Genomic DNA, 20796 nt, shown 5'->3' with positions numbered 1-20796 from the left:
TTTTATATTTTTAATTCTTTGATACATATGTATTTGACATCTATTTGTACTGGCCTGCAGTAAAATTGATATCCATTTATCCATTGTAATATACCTCCGGCCACATAATCACTTGATATTTTCTGTCTGAGGGGAGATCTAATTACTATGTATAAATATATCAGGGGGCAGTACAGAGATCTATCCCATCATCTATTTATCCCCAGGACTGTGACTGTGACGAGGGGACATCCTCTGCGTTTGGAGGAAAAAAGGTTTGTACACAAACATAGAAAAGGATTCTTTACGGTAAGAGCAGTGAGACTGGAACTCTCTGCCTGAGGAGGTGGTGATGGTGAGTACAATAAAGGAATTCAAGAGGGGCCTGGATGTGTTTCTGGAGCGTAATAATATTACAGGCTATAGCTACTAGAGAGGGGTCGTTGATCCAGGGAGTTATTCTGATTGCCTGATTGGAGTCGGGAAGGAATTTTTTATTCCCCTAAAGTGAGAAAAATTGGCTTCTACCTCACAGTTTTTTTTTTGCCTTCCTCTGGATCAACTTGCAGGATAACAGGCCGAACTGGATGGACAAATGTCTTTTTTCGGCCTTATGTACTATGTTACTATGTTACTATGATGAATGCTTAATGTTTGGGGTCTGTAGTCCAATGGCTTACAATAAAATTTTCATCCATTGACCGCACAATGTACCTCAAGCCACATAATCAGAATTTATTTTATGACAGGTGAATGCCTAATTTTTAAGGCCTGTACTTCCATGGCATAAAATAAATATTTTCTAGGCTCCAACAGGGAACATTTCAGAGAATTTCCCTTTAAGACGCATAAAAATGCCCTCTGATTAAGATACAAATTTTTTGTTGGAATTTTTGTCATTGATCCCCCTCTAGTATGTCACTGTCCATATTGAGGGACTATATGTGCACTTCTACTAAATATTTGGTGGCTGCAAATATGAGCTGAAGGTTTTGCAGGTTCACCTGCAATTAAAGTGAATGGGGCCCACTGCGAACTTGCGGTTCGCGAACATTTGATCGCGTTCGTGAACCGTCCCGGCCGATGTTCGTCCATCACTATTCCCTTTGTCCTCAATAACAAAGTGATATCTATTGGAAGCCAAAGAGAACTATGGCCTACTACTGTCACGACCATGGTCATGGTTGTGACTCAGGATCCGCATGCAGTTGCCTGCGGTTTGGTTTTATTGTCAACAACATGGTGAGGGCTGCTGGTATGTTGCCTCACGTGTGGTTGCCGCTGGCAACATGATTTGGTACTTGGCAGTATAGCAGCCTGAGCTGTTGCTAGGCAGCTTGCTGTCAAGTGCATGCGGTTACACCTGGTTGGGTGTGTGTGTATGTATGCACTTTGTATGTCTGGTGTGCACGAGGTTTATGTAGGTGTGCACTGTGACACTTCCCTTCACTGTGGCTGCCCGTGGCAACGTTTGGTATTGTGTACATGTGGTGGCAGTGTCTCGGCCTTCTGGCTGACTCCCAGGACATGGTTGCCACGCATGTCGTTGCCTGCGGTAACAGCTGCAGTGTGATGTTTATTTGGACACTTCCCCTTTAAGTGACTTTTCCCTTGCCTGCTGTAGGAAGGGTTAACTCCCTTCTTAGTTTGTGAACACTGGGTGTGTGTGTGGGTGTGGCCACTTGGGGCTATTGTCACGAGGGTGTCAAGAACCACGCCTAACTCCGTTATACCCGGGGTCAGGAAGTCGCAGCGGTTGGCTGCGCGCTCTATGTAAGATAGGGCTGTTTCCTTATGGTAGCTTTCTGGGTTTGCTTTGCAACCCTTTTGGCTCACTCAGGGATCCGTAGCTCTTTCTCCTCAGCTGTTCCTTGTCCAGCACTCCCAACCTCCTTATATTCCCCTCTCACACTTTTCTGGTTGCCAGATATAGAGCTTCCTGCCTGGACATCTATTCTGACCCTCTGGAGCTGTGTTGCTGCGTTCTCTGGTTGTTGTTCCAGAGCGTTACCCTCCGGATCCCTGTTGGACCTTTGTGGTCTGCTGTGGTCGCCCATCTGGGTGTATGTGCTTGTCTGTATTGTCTGTCCTCTCCCTGGTGTTTCCCTCTTAGTGTCAGTGGTGCAGACTAGCGATCCCACCGGCCCGTTCACTATCTAGGGCTCATTTTAGGGAAAGTCAGGGTTTAGGCACGTGATCGCCGCACGGGTGAGGAACCCGTCTAGGAACGTCAGGGCAGTCAGGTGCCAGCCGCAAGGTGAGTCAGGGGTCACCACCTTTCCCTCTCCCTTGGGCAGGGCTTTCCCTTTTCCCTCCCTGTGCGTGACGCCGGTCATTACAGCTATTTAGCTCCTGCTGGATGCCAGACTCTGAGGGGTACTTCAGCCATGGTTAGCTGAAGTCATCCTCCTGGCTAATACCATCTGTCAGTGAGGGCCACCCTTGTGGTCATAAATTATGTTACATGGTGTTATGAAGATGTGTGTGTGGTCTCTTTGTTTTTGCAGCTTATGGTCCTGGGTTCCTGTGTGATGTGTGGTGTGTGCTATGTTCGTTTGTGTTCTGGACAGCAGCACTTGCACATGGGTTCCAGGCTTTGTTGTATGTGGCAGGTGAGTGTTGTGTTTGCATTTACCTGCCATTGCCATAAGTTGTTTCTGTTCCCCTTGTAGCTTGGCCACTTTAGACTGCTGTTTCTCCGTGTCCAGGAGGAACGGGCTGTCTACCCAGCTCCTAGCTCAGGGATCGGCGCAGGGTCAGTAGGGATCCGAGGTTCCTGAGCATGAGCCCTCCTACCTTCAAGGGCAGCTCATGCAGCTAGGAGTCAGGGTCAGATTAGGGAAGCTCTAGGAGGTGACCTGCTCCCTAATTCTGTGGTACTGGCCAAGTAGCGACCTTCCATCTTCTGGCATCGCACCGCTGAGGGTTTTCCCCATCCTCAGCCATGACAACTACTACTGGCCTTATGGCTGGTGCTGCTACTGGTGTTTGCACTAATATTCACATTCTGACTGTCATTTTGAACTATTCCGCTTACCAGATATTTTATTATGAGGCCTATAAATGAACAATCACAGGTTTAGTTCATAAAAGAAAGGATTTTCTTAGGTCCACAAAACAAACTATTATATAAATAAAGAAAGAAATGCGAAGTATACAGTATGGTACTGACAAACCAGCAAACTATAGAAATATGCAATATATATATTGGTTAATTATTGTGATGTTCTAACAATAATATCTACTTGCATGAGTGGTTCTGGCTAGAGACAGAAACCTAGAATTTAAGTATCTTCTCCAGGTTCGTACTGTGAGGAGCACTCACTGGGCTCATTCACAATAATGGTATTATAACATTATAGGTAGAGTTGAGCGAACACCTGGATGTTCGGGTTCGAGAAGTTCGGCCGAACTTCCCGGAAATGTTCGGGTTCGGGACCCGAACCCGATCCGAACTTCGTCAAGAACCCGAACCCCATTGAAGTCAATGGGGACACAAACTTTTGGCCACTAAAAAGGCTGTAAAACAGCCCAGGAAAGAGCTAGAGGGCTGCAAAAGGCAGCAACATGTAGGTAAATCCCCTGCAAACAAATGTGGATAGGGAAATGAATTAAAATAAAAATTTAAAAAATAAAAATGAACCAATATCAATTGGACAGAGGTCCCATAGCAGAGAATCTGGCTTCACGTCAGCAGAGAATCAGTCTCTTCATGCCATAGCAGAGAATCTGGCTTCATATCAGCGCAGAATCAGTCTTCATGTCATAGCAGAGAATCAGGCTTCACGTCACCCACCACTGGAACAGGCCACTGTCACACATTTAGGCCCCGGCACCCAGACAGAGGAGAGGTTCATTCAACTTTGGGTTGCCCCGCAATATAATGGTAAAATGAAATTAAAAATAGTATTGAATGAGGAAGTGCCCTGGAGTAGAATAATATATTGTTAAGGGGAGGTAGTTAATATCTAATCTGCACAAGGGATGGACAGGTCCTGTGGGATCCATGCCTGGTTCATTTTTATGAACGTCAGCTTGTCCACATTGGCTGTAGACAGGCGGCTGCGTTTGTCTGTAATGACGCCCCCTGCCATGCTGAATACACGTTCAGACAAAACGCTGGCCGCCGGGCAGGCCAGCACCTCCAAGGCATAAAAGGCTAGCTCTGGCCACGTGGACAATTTGGAGACCCAGAAGTTGAATGGGGCCGAACCATCAGTCAGTACGTGGAGGGGTGTGCACAGGTACTGTTCCACCATGTTAGTGAAATGTTGCCTCCTGCTAACACGTTCCGTATCAGGTGGTGGTGCAGTTAGCTGTGGCGTGGTGACAAAACTTTTCCACATCTCTGCCATGCTAACCCTGCCCTCAGAGGAGCTGGCCGTGACACAGCTGCGTTGGCGACCTCTTGCTCCTCCTCTGCCTTCGTCTTGGGCTTCCACTGGTTCCCCTGTGACATTTGGGAATGCTCTCAGTAGCGCGTCTACCAACGTGCGCTTGTACTCACGCATCTTCCTATCACGCTCCAGTGTAGGAAGTAAGGTGGGCACATTGTCTTTGTACCGGGGATCCAGCAGGGTGGCAACCCAGTATTCTGCACACGTTAAAATGTGGGCAACTCTGCTGTCGTTGCGCAGGCACTGCAGCATGTAGTCGCTCATGTGTGCCAGGCTGCCCAGAGGTAAGGACAAGCTGTCCTCTGTGGGAGGCGTATCGTCATCGTCCTGTGTTTCCCCCCAGCCACGCACCAGTGATGGGCCCGAGCTGCTTTGGGTGCCACCCCGCTGTGAACATGCTTCATCCTCATCCTCCTCCACCTCCTCCTCATCCTCGTCCTCCTCGTCCTCCAGTAGTGGGCCCTGTCTGGCCACATTTGTACCTGGCCTCTGGTGTTGCAAAAAACCTCCCTCTGAGTCACTTTGAAGAGACTGGCCTGAAAGTGCTAAAAATGACCCCTCTTTCTCCTCTTCCTCCTGGGCCACCTCCTCTTCCATCATCGCCCTAAGTGTTTTCTCAAGGAGACATAGAAGTGGTATTGTAACGCTGATAACGGCGTCATCGCCACTGGCCATGTTGGTGGAGTACTCGAAACAGCGCAACAGGGCACACAGGTCTCGCATGGAGGCCCAGTCATTGGTGGTGAAGTGTGTCTGATCCGCAGTGCGACTGACCCGTGCGTGCTGCAGCTGAAACTCCACTATGGCCTGCTGCTGCTGACACAGTCTGTCCAGCATATGCAAGGTGGAGTTCCACCTGGTGGGTACGTCGCATATGAGGCGGTGAGCGGGAAGGCCGAAGTTACGCTGTAGAGCAGACAGGCGAGCAGCGGCAGGGTGTGAACGCCGGAAGCGCGAACAGACGGCCCGCACTTTATGCAGCAGCTCTGACATGTCGGGGTAGTTGCGAATGAACTTCTGCACTACCAAATTCAGCACATGTGCCAGGCAAGGGATGCGCGTCAAACCGGCTAGTCCCAGAGCTGCAACAAGATTTCGCCCATTATCGCACACCACCAGGCCGGGCTTGAGGCTCACCGGCAGCAACCACTCGTCGGTCTGTTGTTCTATACCCCGCCACAACTCCTGTGTGCGGTGTGGGGCCTGTCCCCCAAACATATGAGTTTCAGAATGGCCTGCTGACGTTTACCCCGTGCTGTGCTGAAGTTGGTGGTGAAGGTGTGTGGCTGACTGGATGAGCAGGTGGAAGAAGAGGAGGAGGAAGCTGAGTAGGAGGAGGAGGAGACAGGAGGCAAAGAATGTTGCCCTGCGATCCTTGGCGGCGGAAGGACGTGCGCCAAACAGCTCTCCGCCTGGGGCCTAGCCGCCACTACATTTACCCAGTGTGCAGTTAGGGAGATATAGCGTCCCTGGCCGTGCTTACTGGTCCACGTATCTGTGGTTAGGTGGACCTTGCCACAGATGGCGTTGCGCAGTGCACACTTGATTTTATCAGACACTTGTTTGTGCAGGGAAGGCACGGCTCTCTTGGAGAAGTAGTGGCGGCTGGGAACAACATACTGTGGGACAGCAAGTGACATGAGCTGTTTGAAGCTGTGTGTCCACCAGCCTAAATGACAGCATTTCATAGGCCAGTAGTTTAGAAATGCTGGCATTGAGGGCCAGGGATCGAGGGTGGCTAGGTGGGAATTTACGCTTTCTCTCAAATGTTTGTGAGATGGAGAGCTGAACGCTGCCGTGTGACATGGTTGAGATGCTTGGTGACGCAGTTGGCACCTGTGTTTCGTCATCATCAGAGACGTGCTGAGGTGGTATTCCCATGTCCTCATCATCAGGAAACATAAGTGGTTGTGCGTTAGTGCATTCTATCTCTTCCACCCCTGGTGAAGAGCTAGGTGGATGCCCTTGGGAAACCCTGGCAGCAGAGTCTTCAAACATCATAAGAGACTGCTGCATAACTTGAGGCTCAGACAGTTTCCCTGATATGCATGGGGGTGATGTGACAGACTGATGGGCTTGGTTTTCATGCGCCATCTGTGCGCTTTCTGCAGAAGACTGGGTGGGAGATAATGTGAACGTGCTGGATGCACTGTCGGCCACCCAATTGACTAATGCCTGTACCTGCTCAGGCCTTACCATCCTTAGAACGGCATTGGGCCCCACCAAATATCCCTGTAAATTCTGGCGGCTACTGGGACCTGAGGTAGTTGGTACACTAGGACGTGTGGCTGTGGCAGAACGGCCACGTCCTCTCCCAGCACCAGAGGGTCCACTAACACCACCACGACCATGTCCGCGTCCGCGTCCCTTATTAGATGTTTTCCTCATTGTTCCCGTTCACCACAATTTTGAGAATGGCAAATTTGGGAATAGTTTTTCAACCCAGAAAAAAAAGTGTGCTTTTACGGTCACTACAAATAACTTGAGCAGCTAAAACAGTACAGATTTGCTTGAATAGAAATGTGAGACCTGTTTTTTTTTGCGCTGTGTGACAGGTATAGGTTTAATCACAGAATCAGACTTCTATCAGCACGCTAGTGTGTGTCTTAGGTTTTTCTGAATGACACTATCACTAGCTTCAATGTAAGATATTCTTTTTGGGATAGATTTCAAGTAGGCCTCAAATACCAGAAACTAGTTATTTTGAGAATGGCAAATTTGGGAATGGTTTTTCAACCCAGAAAAAAAAGTGTGCTTTTACGGTCACTACAAATAACTTGACCAGCTAAAACAGTACAGATTTGGTTAAATAGAGATGTGAGGCCTGTTTTTTTTTGCGCTGTGTGACAGGTATAGGTTTAATCACAGAATCAGACTTCTATCAGCACGCTAGCGTGTGTCTTAGGTTTTTCTGAATGACACTATCACTAGCTTCAATGTAAGATATTCTTTTTGGGATAGATTTCAAGTAGGACTCAAATACCAGAAACTAGTTATTTTGAGAATGGCAAATTTGGGAATGGTTTTTCAACCCAGAAAAAAAAGTGTGCTTTTACGGTCACTACAAATAACTTGACCAGCTAAAACAGTACAGATTTGGTTAAATAGAGATGTGAGGCCTGTTTTTTTTTGCGCTGTGTGACAGGTATAGGTTTAATCACAGAATCAGACTTCTATCTGCACGCTAGCGTGTGTCTTAGGTTTTTCTGAATGACACTATCACTAGCTTCAATGTAAGATATTCTTTTTGGGATAGATTTCAAGTAGGCCTCAAATACCAGAAACTAGTTATTTTGAGAATGGCAAATTTGGGAATGGTTTTTCAACCCAGAAAAAAAAGTGTGCTTTTACGGTCACTACAAATAACTTGACCAGCTAAAACAGTACAGATTTGGTTGAATAGAAATGTCAGGTCTATTTTTTAGGCGCTGGGTGACAGGCTCAACTTGCCCCTGATGTAATATATGGCCAAAAAATAACCACACTGTTGATGGTTAAATGCACTTGGGTGACACAGGCTCAGCCTGCACCAGATGTAGTATATGGCCAAAAAATAATCAGACTGTCAATGGTTAAATGCACTTCGGTGACACAGGCTCAGCCTGCAGCTGATGTAGTATATGGCCAAAAAATAACCAGACTATTGATGGTTAAATGCACTTCGGTGACACAGGCTCAGCCTGCAGCTGATGTAGGATGTAGCACAAAATAACTACACTATCGATGGTTAAATACACTTGGTGATAGCTTGTGCTGGCGCACCACAAGTCACAAAATGGCCGCCGATTACCCCAGAAAGAAAAAAGTGATCTAAAAACGCTCTGGGCAGCCTCAAAAAAGTGAGCAAGTCAATAATAGCACTTCAATGATCCACTTCTGCAGATCGATCACAGAATGAAGTCTTTTGGAGGAGTTAATCTGCCTAATCTCGCCCTAACGTCGCAGCTGCAACCTCTCCCTATACTGATCATAGCAGAGTGACGTGCGGCGCTACGTGACTCCAGCTTAAATAGAGTCTGGGTCACATGCTGCACTGGCCAATCACAGCCATGCCAATAGTAGGCAAGGCTGTGATGGCCTCTTGGGGCAAGTAGTATGACGCTTGTTGATTGGCTGCTTTGCAGCCTTTCAAAAAGCGCCAAGAAAGCGCCGAACACCGAACCCGAACCCGGACTTTTACGAAAATGTTCGGGTTCGGGTCCGTGTCACGGACACCCCAAAATTCGGTACGAATCCGAACTATACAGTTCGGGTTCGCTTATCCCTATTATAGGGCTTCCATAGTTCATGTGCTGTCCACTGTACTTTTGCATGCCTCAAATTTCATATACAGGCAGGGCTTAATAGATAAATTACTATGACAGGCTTGGAAGACTTAAAAAGGCCCCAGGCTGCCATAGAATCTGAACAGCCTCCTCAATATCATTTTGTGGGGAAGGGATGGGGGATGGGAGAGTTTGATCACTGGAGACCGAATGACCACTCAGATACTGTTGTAAAAGTTAACTGCATCTGACAGGTTAAATGTTCGTGACTGCAGACCACAGACGCTGCACAAAACAGCAGGCACCAAACAGCTATGGCACCAATCAGATCCTGAGCAGAATCAATGTTTAAAGTCCTGACATGGAACCGTACATGTAATTAGAGATGAGCGAATCGAAGTTGACAAAGTGGAATTCGATCCGAATTTCAGGAAAAATTGGATTCGCAAGGAGAGACATCAGCAGGCGCTAGGAACAGTAATTAGGAAAGACTTCATTGTATTTGTAATGAAAACCGTACCCCGACTGACAGTGGACGTCAAATACATAGAGCCAGTGAGATACGGTATGGTCACTGGTTACCAATGCGTGACGTTACGCCGTTCCTGAGGAGCAGGTATGATCAGCTTGGTACAGTGTTCACAGACTCCTCCTGTCCACACGGGCACAGAGAGGCAGCAAGCTGAGGGAGCCTTTTCACTGCCCCAGTGAAACAGTGCTTCCTCAGGTCGGGAAGATTGCCACCAGTTTCTCGTTTGATATAAGCCCGGTCCGCTAATGGGCTCACTAGACATAACACAATATACACAGAAAATATATACAGTGGTCTGAGTGGTAAATACAGATGGCGTGGTACAAACAGGGTTAAGCAGAATAAAAAGTCAGTTTACCAGGTATATGAGTCCTTTGGGTTGTGATGAGTTCTTAGCTATAGTCACATGGGAAGCAGTGATGTCAGCAGGTTGCAGGTCCCTCTAAACACATGGCACAATGTGACCTCCCTTCAGAGAAAAGACACGCCCGCTTGCTGGCACAAGCCTTTAAACCTGTAGCCGACCCCTCCCGTCCCGGGCCTCTGGGAGGGGTCCACTACCCCTCTGCTGGGGCTGGCAGCAGATAAGCCACAAAACCGATAAGGGCTCATGTCTCCAGACCAGAATTACGCAGGGAGGTGGTTCTGGGACCAATGGATTCACCTGGGTTCCAGCTACCAGTAGAGTCCAAGCATGGTACCATTTGGTTTCTGTGGGGAGATATGTATATATCCCCTCACAGGCATCCCACCACCAAACTATGACCACTGGCCTGTTCATCGTGGCCACAGGAACACAAATATGATTCTGGTTTATGTCTGTGATGAACGGGCGATTCATAATTCCTTATGAATTACCGGTTCCAATATGTCTAATAATCTGATTGAAGTGGTGAATGGCTTAGACTCCCTGCAGAGAGTTTTTTCCTGTTCAATTAGCTGGGTTCCTGGCTGGCTGGAGTAGAGGTGTAAGATACAAACAAAGGTGGCCTTCTAGAAGTTCTCTGCAATTCGACTGGGCTTTAAAGCAGGGCCCCCCTGTGCAGTTCACTACCTCTGCTATCTGACAGCAGATGGCTGGTGTGAGAACATGGCTGACATTAAATAATAATCCATATTCCTCACACCTCCCCCTTTTAGAGGGCGTCAGGGGGTAACACATTCCTGTGTTCCCCCGTGAGCCCATTCGCACCCTCTCCTTGCCAGGATATCCCATCAGCGTTCCCGTGGTCACGGCCCTTCTTGTGGCAAATGGTCAAGTGATGCTGCTGGAGCGCGGGGCTCCAGCGTAGCAGCCTTCCATTCGTCCCTGACAAGGTGTTCAACCAGCTGAGTGGGTTGTGGTCTCCACAGTGAAACGGCGCCCGTATAAGTACAGCTTCAACCGTTGCAGTGCCCAGACAATGGCCAGGCACTCCTTCTCCATTGTGGAGTAACCCACCTTCCAGGAGTTTCCGACTCAGGCACAAAACGGGGTGTTCCAGGCCCGTAGTTCCAGGCCCGTAGTGTCGACCTGGCTGAGTACAGCACTGAGGCCAAAATCACTGGCATCGGTCTGTACTATAAATGGCCGTGTGAAGTCGGATGCTCGTAGTACAGGGAAGCTCGAGTTGTTTGTCCAATCCACTGCGGAGGGCAGCTTCTTCTTGGTGAGGTCTGTCAAGTGCTTTGCCTGGCTACTATAGTGGGGGGGCCAACCTCCTATAGTACCCGGCCGTGCCCAGGAAGGACATCACCTGTTTATTGGTCCTTGGGGGTGGGCCAGGATGCAATGGCATCCACTTTTCCAGGCTCTGGCTTCATGCCCCCCCCCCACCCGGTGCCCCAGGTAGTGGACCTCGCTCATGCCCAGCTGGCACTTTTCCGGTTTTATTGCCAAGACTTCCTGGCGGATCCGTCCAAGCACCTGCGTCAGGTGCTCTAGGTGATCCTCCCATGTGGGACTGAAGATGGCAATGTCATCTAGGTACGCGGCCGCGTACCCTACAAGTCTTTTAAGCAGAGTGTTGACCATCCGCTGAAAGGTGGCAGGGGCTTTCTTCATAGTGGACTCTGAAAAGGGGTGATAAAGGCAGAGCGTTCCCGTGCCTTACAGGTCAGTAGGAATCTGCCAATACCCCCGTATCAGATCCATGGCATCCAAGCGCTGTTGGATGCCTGGATGACCCCCAGCTTCAGCATCTAGTCGATCTCCTGGCACATGTGCTGCTGTGCTTCCAAGGAAACCCAATATGCTGAACGCCGGATTGGGAGGTGATCCCCGGTGTCCACATGATGGACGGCCAACTCTGTCCTTCCGGGCTTGTTGCTGAACAATTTCTGGAACGGGTGAAGGGTGGCCCACAGCTGGGACCATTGGCCCCCCAAGAACTGTTGGCCCACCTCCACATCCTCGATGCACCCTCCCGCCTTAACCTCGGCGAGCATGTCCAGGAAGGTCTCCTCCTCACCCTCTTCTGGAAGGTCGCATTCAGGGAGGGCTCATGCATCACTCTCATAATGTGCCTTCATCATATTCACGTGGAAGGCATTCCGCCTTCCCCAGGCGTGGTCTAGGGTGACCAGGTACGTTATGGCGTTGAGACACTGGTGCACAAGGTACGGGCCCTTCCCAGGCCGCCTGAAGCTTGTCCTGAGGCACAGGTACCAGTACCCATACCTTTTGACCCACCTGATAGGTCCTCTCACAAGTGTTCTGGTCGTACCATCGCTTCTGGACGGCCTGGGCTCGCTCCATATTGTCGTGCACCAATTGCAACAAGGCCTGCATCTTGTCCTGGAAGCACATGTCATACTCGACGAGCGACACTCCCGGGGTGGCTACATCTCCCTCCTAGGCCTCCCTACTTCTCCTGGGACAGCCCTGACCTTTTTTGCATCCTCCTCCGCAGCAGCTGTCTGTCCCCTGCTTGTCCCCTCAGTCACCACACCTGAGGACAACAGATTCCAGCAGACTTGCTGGCTACACCCTGGGGCCTCAGCACAGCTGGCGTGAATGACCCCCTCCCCACTGAGGGGAGAGGCATGCATTACATCCCCCACCCCCACATCCCCATCAACAGGCATGTTATGAACATTCACAGTATCAACAGGGGAGGACACGGCATCACATTCTGGGGGATCGGACCTCGGGGTGTAAGCGGCCACGTACTTAGACACAAGACACCCCAGGTCTGTCCCCAGCAGAACACTGGAGACAGTACCCTTACTCCTCGACCGGCACTCCAGTCCAAATTCTCCTCCAATTCCGGAGACAGTAAGTGATCTCCCGGGCAATAAATCATGGGGTGCCACCAGTTCAGGCCGTACCAGAGTCATTTCAGCGCTGGTGTCTCTAAATCCCATGACCACGGCCTGGCACACGGTGACCGGTTGAAAAATTGTCATGGGACCTCCCACACACAACACAGTGGATGGTTTTCGGGTCGATGACTGGGACCGGTCCCTCAGGCGCGGGGGACACATGGCCTTGAATTGTTCTGGCTGCTTACAGAGGTGGCAAAGTCTGTATTCCCCCACTGACGTGGAAAGTGAAGCCAGTTCCGGTGCCCACTTGGGCCTAGGAGCAGTAGGGGCAGATTGTGTCTTACCCCCTCTCCAGCCGACAGGTTTCCGGGCCTCTTAAGTCCTGTTGTTAGTATACTCATCGGCCAGGGCTGCTGTTGCAGAGGCTCCCTTTGGCTTCCGGTCACGGAGGTTCTGCTGGAGGTCCGGGCAATTCCATGAGAACTGCTCTGTGGCGATGAGCTTCTTCAGCTGTTGAACGGTGGAGAGCTCCAATCCCGTGATCCATTGGTCAACTGCTCTCTGCAGGGACGGCATGTGATCGGCCCAGCTCTGGGTAGGACCCCGCTGCAAACTTCTGAACTTTTTCTGGTATGACTCAGGGGTTAAGTTTTACTGCCGGACCAGAGCCTGCTTGATGTCCTCATTGCTCAGGATGGTCTCGCTGGGCAAGTACCCAAATCTTTCAAGGGCTTTTTCCCTGAGATGTGGCATTAGGAATCTGACCCACTGGTCCTTGGCAGCTGGTACTGATGGCAGGCCGTCTCAAACGCCAACAGGAAAGTATCCAAGTCCCCATCTTTGTCCAGTAGGGGGAAGTCCCCCACCTTCAGTTTTAGACTACAGATCTCTGGAGACTCACATCGGGCTGGAGAGGGCTGCTGGAGTTGGAGCTGGAGCATTTGTAGCTGGTTCTCACGCTCAGCCTGCTCACAACGTTCTGCAGCCTCTGCTTGCTCGCAACGCTCTGCAACTGCCATGAGGATCTCGTAGGAAGCTTGGTCTCCGGCCTGGAGACAGTCTAGGGCAGCCTGTAGGAGAGCAGCCGAGCCTGCCTGGCTGGGGGGATGGGCAGGTGAAGTGAGGTCCACTGCGGGCCTCACCGCCGGCAAGTGGCTCCTTGGGGAGCTTTGGCTGTGCTCCCCCTCACCTTGAATAAAGTTGCCTTTCACCTCCTCTTGGCCCCCTATCTGGACGGCATCCTCCCCGCCACCGCTCATAGCCTCAGCCATCTCCTTAGCCTTGCTTCTTGTGATAATGGCCATCATTGCCACAGATGATCACTGACACATACTGCAACCTAATGCACACACACACACCTTATTGTACAGTTGTGTTCAAAATAATAGCAGTCAGACAACACTAACCTGATATTTCTACATGGCAAATAATTTACTAGCAGGTGTAGTAAAGTAATATAAACCCAACAGACCCAACAGTCATGACATTTTATTCAGTCCCTTATTGAAAGGGACATGTTCAAAATAATAGCAGTGTGGAGTTCAATGAGTGAGGTCATTCATTCTTTGAAAAAGAGGTGGCAATTATTGCCCTTATTTAAGGAAGGAAGGCAGCAAATGTTGTACATGCTGGTTACAGTGCATTTCTCTCTGAAATTCTGAGGAAAATGGGTCGTTCCAGACATTGTTCAGAAGAACAGCGTACCTTGATTAAAAAGTTGATTGGAGAGGAAAAAACATATAAAGAAGTGCAGAAAATGATAGGCTGCTCAGCTAAAATGATCGCAAAAGCTTTAAAATGGCAACCAAAACCTGAAAGACATGGAAGAAGGCAAAAAACGACCATTCAAATGGATAGAAGAATAGCCAAAATGGCAAGGACTCAGCCAACAATCAGCTCCAGGAAGATCAAAGAAGGTCTAAAGTTACCTGTGAGTACTGTTACAATTAGAAGAGGCCTATATGAAGCCGAACTATCTTCAAGAAGTCACCGCAAAGTCCCACTGTTGAAAAAAAGACATGTGATGAAGAGGTTACAATTTGCCAAAGAGCACATTGGCTGGCCTAAAGAGACATTTTGTGGACTGGTGAAAGTAAGTATGTTCTTTTTGGATTTAGTGGCCGGAAACAGTTTGCCAGACGACCCCCAAACACTAAATTCAAGCCACAGTACACTGTGAAGACAGTGAAGCATGGTGGCAAAAGCATGATGATATGGGAATGTTTCTCATACTACGGTGTTGGGCCTATTTATCGCATACCAGGGATCATAGATCAGTTTGAATACATCAGAATACTTGAAGAGGTCATGCTGCCCTATGCTGAAGAGGAAATGCCCTTTAAATGGGTGTTCCAACAAGACAATGACCCCAAACACACCAGTAAATGTGCAACATCTTGGTTCCAGACCACCAAGATTGAAGTTATGGAGTGGCCAGCCCAATTCCCGGTTCTTAATCCAAGAGAAAACTTGTGGAGTGACATCAAAAATGCCGTTTCTGAGGCAAAACCAAGAAATAGAAAAGAACTGTGGAATGTACTCCAATCATCCTGGGCTGGAATAACTGTTCACAGTTTGTTGACTCCATGCAACACAGATGTACAGCAGTTCTCAAAAACAGTGGTTATACAACTAAATATTAGTTAAGTGATTCAAAGGGAAATAAACCTACTTCCTATTATCTATTCTGCAGTGAATTGTGATTGTTATTTTTTTTCTTTTTTTGCAACCTGGGCCACACCAAAATGAGCCGGGGCGTGATCACTAGCAACCTCACCACCACCAGATTCCGCCACATGGCATCAAAGCACCCTAATAGGTGGGCCGAACGCCTGGGCCACAATCTGTGTCTGCGGGTGACACCACTGCCTCCTCTTCCCCTGTGTTACGTGCTGGCCAATCCCCTGTCCAAGATGCAGGCCCGGATGCCTACCACCATGCAGCTGGACCTTTGCAAGCACCATCAGCTAGCACATCCACTTCCCTGTCCCAGCGCAGCGCCCAAATGTCATTACTCCAGGCATTTGAATGCAAGCGCAAATACCCAGCCACCCACCCACAGGCCATAGCACTAAATGTGCAGCTTTCCAAATTACTGGCCCTGAAAATATTGCCATTTAGACTTGTGGACACTGAGGCCTGCAGCAGCCTGATGTCGGTGGTTGTCCCTCGTTATGCAGTCCCCAGCCGCCACTATTTTTCAAGGTGTGCCATGCCAGCCTTACACCAACATGTGTCCCTTAACACGTTCCCTGACCAAAGTAGTTACTGGGAAGGTCCACTTAACCATAGACACATGGACAAGTGCTTTCGGCCCGTGACTCTACATTTCCCTGACAGCACACTGGGCGAATGTTGTGGAGGCTGAAAGCGACTCGTTCCCTGGGATGGCACAGGTGCTACCGACGCAAAGGATTTCGGGCCCCAATTCCATCAGGGTTTCTGCCACCACCTACGTTACTGGCTCCAACCCCCACTTCTCCTCCTCCGCCTCCTCCTTCATTTCCACCTCCAAAAGTATCCGTGTGCAGCACCAGTCAGTCATCAGTCGGTAGCTGGAAGCAGTGTAGCACTGCAGTGGGGAAGCGGCAACAGGCCGTTCTGAAGCTGATTTGCCTAAGTGACAAACAGCACACCGTCGCAGAGCTGTGGCAGGGGATTAGAGACCAGACTGAGCTGTGGCTCTCACCACTCAACCTTGAACCAGACATGGTTGTGTCTGATAATGGCCGTAACTTGGTGGCAGCTTTGGAGCTGGGAAACCTTAGACACATCTCATGCCTTGTCCATGTATTAAACCTTGTGGTTCAGCGGTTTCTATAAACATACCCCAATTTGCCTGAGCTACTATTGAAGGTGCGCCGTGTGTTTCCACATTACCACAAGTCACCGACAGCTTCAGCTGGTCTGTCAACGCTGCAGCAGCTCTTGAAATTGCCAGCTCACCGGCTGTTGTGCGACGTGAGCATGCGCTGGAATTCCATGTTCCACATGTTGGCCAGGCTTTGTGAGCAGCAGAGGCCAGTTGTGGAATACTAGCTGCAACATGGTCGTCAGCCTTTCCAGTCAGCTTCCACTATTCACAAGCGAGGAGTGGGCTTGGATGTCTGACTTCTGTGAGGTTTTACGCAACTTTGAGGAATCAACACAGATGGTGAGCGGCGATAACGCTATTATCAACGTCACCAACCGACTTCGGTGTCTTCTCAAACACTCGCTGCTGACACAATTAAGGACAACGCTGTGCATGTGGAAGAGGTGGAAATGGAGCAGCAGGAAATGCTAGCAGAATGTTTGGGTGTATAGGGAGAGGCATTAACAGTAGAAAGAGGGAGGTGCTCATCCCGCTCTACAGAGCACTAGTGACACCTCATTTGGAGTATTGTGCTCAGAACTGGAGACCATATCTCCAGAAGGATATCGTTACTTTGGAGAGAGTTCAGAGAAGAGCTACTAAACTAGTACATGGATTGCAGGATAAAACTTACCAGGAAAGATTAAAGGACCTTAACATGCATAGCTTGGAAGAAAGAGGAGACTGAGGGGATATGATAGAAACTTTTAAATACATAAAAGGAATCAACAAGGTAAAAGAGGAGAAAATATTTAAAAGAAGAAAAACTGCTACAAGAGGGCATAGTTTTAAATTAGAGGGGCAAAGGTTTAAAAGTAATATCAGGAAGTATTACTTTACTGATAGAGTAATGGATGCATGGAATAGCCTTCCTGCAGAAGTGGTAGCTGCAAATATAGTGAAGGAGTTTAAGCATGCATGGGATAGGCATAAGGCCATCCTTCATATAAGATAGGGCCATGGGCTATTCATAGTATTCAGTATATTGGGCAGACTAGATGGGCCAAATGGTTCTTATCTGCCGACACACTCTATGTTTCTATGTTAAGATATTACACAGGTTGAAGATAGCCAGACAACCCTCAGTTCGTCTTCTCAGTGAGAATTGGAGGCTGAAGAGGAGGAGGAGCAGGAGACAGTTGCCTCAGCTACAGAGGGTAGTACCCATGGAAGTTTAATTCCATCTGTTCTGTGTGGGTGGGCAGAAGAGGAGGAAGAGGATAAGGAGATTGGGAGTGATCCTCCTGATGACGACAACGAAGTCTCGCCTGTTGGTACTCTGACACACATGGCTGACTTCATGTTAGGCTGCCGTTCCTACGACCCACATGTTATACACATTTTAAACAACGCATATTACTGATTGTTTACCCTTCTTGACCCCCGCTACAAAGAGAACTTCTCATCTCTCAGTCATCTGATGGAGAGGGCGAGCAAAATGGTGCAATTCCAGAAGATCCTTGTTGGAAAATTGCTCCAAAATTTTCCATCTGACAACACTGGCGGCAGAGTCCGCACTTCCTTGGCCAACCGAGGAAGGGAGACAAAGGGAACACACAGCAGTTCCAACAGAGGCAGGGCAACACTCTCCAAAGCCTGGGACAGTTTCATGACACCCCACCAGCACCCTCACCCTGATGTGCGGCCTACTGCCACAAGGAGAGAACATTTTTGGAAGATGGTGAAGGAATACATAGCAGACCGTGTCAGTGTCCTCAATGATCCCTCAGTGCCTTACATCTACTGGATGTCCAAGCTGGACACGTGGCACGAACTTGCATTCTACTCTTTGGAGGTGCTGGCCTGCCCTGCCGCCAGCGTTTTGTCTGAGCCTGTATTTAGTGCTGCTGGTGGCATTATAACAGATAAGCATATCTGCCTATCAACTGAAAATGCTGACAGGTTGACTCATATAAAAATGAACAAGGCCTGGATTGACCATGACTTCTCGACTCCACCAGAGGAATGCTGATGAACATAAAGGCACTTTACATGTGTTGCTTTTAATGTAGTTAATAGACTGTATTCCAATGTACCCCTTCCACCACAAACAAGGGTATATGGTTGAATCTTCCTTTTCTCATCCTTCTCCTCCACTTTCATCTTATCAACATGCATTGCTTATTCGTCATATATAATGCCCTCGCATATATGGCGTTCCAATATAATTTTTTAGAGGGTCCGCTCACCATCAGGCCCTCACATCTCATTTTTCACAGGGTCCACTCACCATCAGGGCCTTACATATAATTTTTTACAGTGTCCACTCACCAGCAGGCCCGCAAGTCAAATCTTTTACAGGGTCAGCTCACCTTCAGGCCCAAACCTAAAATCTTTTACAGGATCAGCTCACCGGTAGGCCCGCAACTCAAATCTTTTACAGGGTCAGCTCACCTGCAGGCCCGCAAATCAAATCTTTTACAAGATCAGCTCACCTACAGGCCCGCAACTCAAATTTTTAATAGGGTCAGCTCACCTGCAAGCCCGCAAGTAAAATCTTTTACAGGATCAGCTCACCTGCAGGCCCGCAACTCATGCTACCTTGCTTTGAAGTACAAACCGGATTCCAAAAAAGTTGGATCACTAAACAAATTGTGAATAAAAACTGAATGCAATGATGTGGAGATGGCAAATGTCAATATTTTATTTGTAATAGAACGTAGATGACAGATCAAACGTTTAATCCGAGTAAATGTATCATTTTAAAGGAAAAATACGTTGATTCCAATTTTCACGGTGTCAACAAATCCCCAAAAAGTTGGGACAAGTAGCAATAAGAGGCTGGAAAAAGTAAATTTGAGCATAACGAAGAGCTGGAAGACCAATTAACACTAATTAGGTCAATTGGCAACATAATTGGGTATAAAAAGAGCTTCTCAGAGTGGCAGTGTCTCTCAGAAGCCAAGATGGGTAGAGGATCACCAATTCCCACAATGTTGCACAGAAAGATAGTGGAGCAATATCAGAAAGGTGTTACCCAGCGAAAAATTGCAAAGACTTTGCATCTATCATCATCAACTGTGCATAACATCATCTGAAGATTCAGAGAATCTGGAACAATCTCTGTGCGTAAGGGTCAAGGCCGTAAAACCATACTGGATGCCCGTGATCTCCGGGCCCTTAAACGACACTGCACCACAAACAGGAATGCTACTGTAAAGGAAATCACAGAATGGGCTCAGGAATACTTCCAGAAACCATTGTCAGTGAACACAATCCACCGTGCCATCCGCCGTTGCCAGCTGAAACTCTACAGTGCAAAGAAGAAGCCATTTCTAAGCAAGATCCACAAGCTCAGGCGTTTTCACTGGGCCAGGGATCATTTAAAATGGAGTGTGGCAAAATGGAAGACTGTTCTGTGGTCAGACGAGTCACGATTCAAAGTTCTTTTTGGAAATCTGGGACGCCATGTCATCCGGACCAAAGAGGACAAGGACAACCCAAGTTGTTATCAACGCTCAGTTCAGAAGCCTGCATCTCTGATGGTATGGGGTTGCATGAGTGTGTGTGGCATGGGCAGCTTGCATGTCTGGAAAGGCACCATGAATGCAGAAAAATATATTCAGGTTCTAGAACAACATATGCTCCCATCCAGACGTCATATCTTTCAGGGAAGACCCTGCATTTTTCAACAAGATAATGCCAGACCACATTCTGCATCAATCACAACATCATGGCTGCGTAGGAGAAGGATCCGGGTACTGAAATGACCAGTCTGCAGTCCAGATCTTTCACCTATAGAGAACATTTGGCGCATCATAAAGAGGAAGGTGCAACAAAGAAGGCCCAAGACGATTGAACAGTTAGAGGCCTGTATTAGACAAGAATGGGATAGCATTCCTATTTCTAAACTTGAGAAACTGGTCTCCTCAGTCCCCAGACGTCTGTTGAGTGTTGTAAGAAGAAGGGGAGATGCCACACAGTGGTGAAAATGGCCTTGTCCCAACTCTTTGGGGATTTGTTGACACCATGAAATTCTGATTCAACATATTTTTCCCTTAAAATGGTACATTTTCTCAGTTTAAACTTTTGTTCCGTGATTTATGTTCTATTCTGAATAAAATATTAGAAGTTGGCACCTCCACATCATTGCATTCAGTTTTTATTCACGATTTGTATAGTGTCCCAACTTTTTGGAAATCCGGTTTGTACTAACTGTAGCCGTTTATTAGGCTCCCTCTCCGAAATCGAACAAAGATTCACCATGTTAGGCGCATAAAAGAACATCGAAAGTTGATAGGGAAGATATCCACATCCAAAATACCGCAGTGACATTCCCTGTAATTTTTTATTACTCTTTGCAATAACAGGGCATCTTAAGAGTCCTGTATTGTTATTCAGCGTCACTATCTCCACGAGTGTCGGGAGTGTGTGATTTGCGCGCCACTCGCTTGCCTTCCTTGGATGTGGTAGCCGTTTCTCAGGCTCCTTCTGCGGAATCAAACACTGATTCCCCGTTACCCGTAGTTTACAATGGTTTTAAGCTGACAATTACATCAAAAGTTGATAGGCCAGACATCCGAA

The sequence above is a fragment of the Bufo bufo genome, chromosome 2, assembly GCF_905171765.1.
Source record: "Bufo bufo chromosome 2, aBufBuf1.1, whole genome shotgun sequence".
Lineage (NCBI taxonomy): Eukaryota > Metazoa > Chordata > Amphibia > Anura > Bufonidae > Bufo > Bufo bufo.
The sequence above is the reverse complement of the archived record's forward strand: the minus strand, read 5'-3'. Positions refer to the sequence as shown.